The sequence below is a fragment of the Trichosurus vulpecula genome, chromosome 1 (genome assembly GCF_011100635.1).
Source record: "Trichosurus vulpecula isolate mTriVul1 chromosome 1, mTriVul1.pri, whole genome shotgun sequence".
Classification (NCBI taxonomy): domain Eukaryota; kingdom Metazoa; phylum Chordata; class Mammalia; order Diprotodontia; family Phalangeridae; genus Trichosurus; species Trichosurus vulpecula.
In genome coordinates this window covers 481,154,169-481,158,267 of record NC_050573.1, presented here as the reverse complement: position 1 = coordinate 481,158,267, position 4,099 = coordinate 481,154,169, and positions in this window count along the sequence as shown.

The following is a 4,099-nucleotide window of genomic DNA, read 5'->3' as shown; positions in this document are numbered from 1 at the left end:
CAAAATGTGTTTCTTGTAAGCAACGTATTGTTAGATTTTTGTTTCTAATCCATTCTGCTATCTGCTTCCACTTCATGAGTGAATTCATTATGATTACAAACAGTGAATTCCCCTCCCCACCTTCTTCTAAAGTCTATTTTGCTTCTGACCGCTGCCTTCATTTATCAACCCTCCCTTTTATCACCTCCCTCACTTTTCTCTTATACCTTTCCCCTCCTATTTCTCTGTTGGGTAAGATCGATTTCTGTACCCAATTGAGTGTGTATATATATATTTTCCCTCTTTGAACCAATTTTGATGAGAATGAGATTCAAGTGTTGCCCCCCCCATTATCCCCTCCCCTGTAAAAGTTCTTCCTCTTTTATGTGAAATAATTTCTCCCATTCTTCCTCTCCCTTTCCCCTCCTCCCAGGGCATTTCTTTTTCCCACCCATCCATTTTTAAAAAGATTATACCAACATAATTGACTCACTCTCATGCCCTCTGTCTGTGTAAAGTCCTTCTAACTATACGAATAATGATAAAGTTTTTAAGAGTTAAGTGTATCATCTTCCCAGGTAGGAATGTAAACAGTTTAACCTTATTGATTCCTTTTGTTGTTGAAATTTTTATAAATTGTTAATTCATTTTGAACTTAAAGACAAAAATAGAGAATGTTTCCATGTACACAGCACAACATAAAAAGAAAATTCCGTCTGAAACCATGAATTTTCATTTCACACTGTTTACTTTTTTAAACTATGTAATAAATACATTTGATGTAATAAATACATCATTTTCAAAGCTACCCTGTTTTTCTGTGCTTCCTTCTATGTTTTCTTTTGTTCTCTGTGGTACACTTTTTATTTTTTTCTCTCTCCCTCCACACCATGTCCTAGAGAAGGCTACAGAAATGAAGACACAAATACACACATGTATGTATGTATACATATATATATACATATATACACACATATGTACATATACATAATACATACATTTTATATGTGTGTATATATGTAAACCATACTGTACATACTTCTGTTTATCAGTTCTTTCTCTGGATATGGATAGCATCTTCATTCATAAGTCCTTTGTAGTTGATCTGAATACTTACAATACTTAAAATAAGTCATTCAAAGTCATTCTTAGGACTATATTGCTGTTACTGTGTACAACATTCTTTTGATTCTGCTCATTTTGTTATTATAGTTATTAATATAGTTAGGTGCTAGTGTGGGTGATACCTCAGGCTTCAAGTTTTTGTACTGTTGTTTCCTATACATTGTCCTGGGGCCTGACCCCTGGCACTCCTCCCTGCCCCTGTGCCATGGCTCAGCCTGCTGTCTCCACTTGCTCTTGCTCCCTGTGGTTCCTCCCTTGGCTACAAACTTCAACTCATCCCTCTGCCCTGGAACCAAACAAGGAACTTTGCTCTCCTCTAAGTGCCTTCAGTCAGCAGCACCCCCTCTTCTGCTATCACATGTACTTGGCTTGTACACGTTCCTCTTTGCCCACAGTTACAGGCCAACACCGCCACGGTCCCTGGGTAGAAGGTGGGAGATTGAGAAGAAAAGGCTCAACTTGGGCATTAGCTCTGCCAGAGGAGTCCTCATTTCATCATTTACTGGCATGGGCCCAGAAGGTCTCTCCTGAAGATCTCTCCTTGTTTTCTGGGGCATTGATGTTAGGCAAATCGCAAAACCCAGCCTAGGCTCCTCTTCTGGGGTTCACACGGCTTGCTCTCCTGACTTTTAGATATTCTCAAGGTCAGAAACTCTACTCCCTTTACCAGATGCCATGCTCAAAAGAGTTATCAAAATCCACGAGAAGTGAAGGAAGCAAAGAGACTATGGTTGAAACTGATAGTTCATTTTGATTGCCTCCTCTGCAGGCTGTAGTCAGTTGACCAAAACCAGTTATGGTTGCTGTCCTTCATTCTCGAAGAGGACCAAAATGGCATTGCTATGTTAAAGTCAAATTACATTGTGCCTAACTGTGGCTGATCAGACCAATATGAGCTCACAGTGCTCTACCACAGTTTGGGCACAAATAGTTCATGTGAGTATTTGGGGTGGATTCTTTAAATTTGCGCATCTCACATTTCTTTTGAGCTACTCCAATTTTGCTTTGCTCTTAGAGCACAGCACCTTCTCTGATGAGGGCATGCCATGCTGACTGTCCTGTGCCAATGTCTCCCATGTCACACCATCAATTTCAAAATTCTCAAGAGAGACCTTGAGAGTGTCCTTCTATCACTTTTTCTGACCACCATGTGAGCACTTGCCCTGTGTGAGTTCTCCATAAAAAAGTCTTTTTGGCAAGCCTATGTTTGACATTTGAACAATATGACCAGCCCATTGGAGTTGTGCTCTCTGAAGTAGAGTTTGAATGCTGGGCAATTTAATTCAAAAAAGGACTTCAGTGTGTGGTATCTTATCTTCAGAATCTTCCTAAGACAATTCAAATGAAAGTGATTCAGTTTCCTGGCATGGCACTAGTATACTGTCCAGGTTTCATAGGCATACAACAGTGAGGTCAGGCCAGTGGCTCTGTAGACCTTTAGTTTGGTAATCAGTCTGATAACTCTTCTCTCCCACACTTTCCTTCAGAGCCTCCCAAACACTGAGCTACCTCTGACAATACATGTGTCAATCTCATTATCAACATGTACATCCCTGGAAAGTATACACTACCAAGGTAAGTGAACTTATCCACAGCATTCAAAACTTCTTCATTTGCTGTAACTGATATGTATGGTGTGGAGGTGGCTGATGGAGCCCCTGTGTTTTCTTAGTGTTAAGTTTTAGGCCAAAATTACCACAAGCAGCAGAGAAGTGATCCATACTTTGTTGCATCTCAGCTTCAGAGGCTGTATTGAGCACACAATCATCTGTAAATAGAAAATCATGCACTAACACTCCCTCCACTTTAGTCTTGGCTTGTAGCCTGTTCGAGTTGGAGAATTTACCATCTGCGAGGTAGCTAACCTTGATGCTGTGTTCATCCTTGTTGAAAGCGTTTGACGACATGGCTGAAAATATCATGCTGTGAGCAAGCACACAACCCTGCTTCACTGCATTGGTGAGTGGGAAAACATGAGACCATCGTCCATTATCCAGAACCCAGACAAGAATGCTGTCATGAAATTGATATACAATACTGGTGAACTTCTCTAGACAACAAAATTTTGACATAATTTTCCATAAGCCCTTGCAGCTGACAGTATCAAAGGCCCTAAATCTACAAACATTGTATAAAGATCTCCAGTCTGCTTTTGACATTTCACCTGGAGTTGTTGGGCAGCAAACACCATATTGACCGTTTTTCAGCCCTTTCTGAATCCACGCTGGCTCTCAAGTAGATGACCATCTTCCAGGTGAAGGATCAGCCTGTTAAAGAGAACTCTGACAAGAATCTTGCCCGCAGTGACTCAGAGAGAGACCACACTGTGATTGTCATAGGACTATCTATTTTCTTTACCTTTATACAGATGGACAATGGAGGCATCCTTGAACTCCTGGAGGATAACTTCCTCTTGCCCTCTAACCCAGAAAATTTCAGTCAGCTTTTGTATAAACAATGGAGCCCCCACCTTGTAAATCTCAGCTGGAATAGAATCAGCACCAGGTGCCATGCAACATGAACTGAGCCTAATGGCATTCAAAACCTCTTCTTCAGTTGGAACTTCAGGTAGAGAGGGATTGCCTTCAACCTGAGGTATATGATCAATGGCCTCAGCATTGATGATGGTCTGTTGAGAACACTATGGAATGTTCCGCCCATCTCTCTAGGATCATGTCCTTATCACTAATCAATGTGGCTCCACCAGCACTGAGCAGTTGAGATGCACCATAGGTTTTTGGCCCCTAAAGAGCCTTCAGGGCATCAAAAAAGCACTTTAGATTGTTACTAGAATAAAACTGAATTTCCTCTGCCTTCTTACTGAGCCAAGAATCCTGCATCTCTCTAAGCTTTGCTTATACTTTGTTTTTGATGGAATTAAATGCTGCTTTCTTAGAGATGGATGAACTATCCTGTTAGTAAACCCTGTGGAGTTCCATTTTTCATTTAGCAGCTTCTGAATTTTCCATCATTGGCATCAAACCAGTCCTGGTGT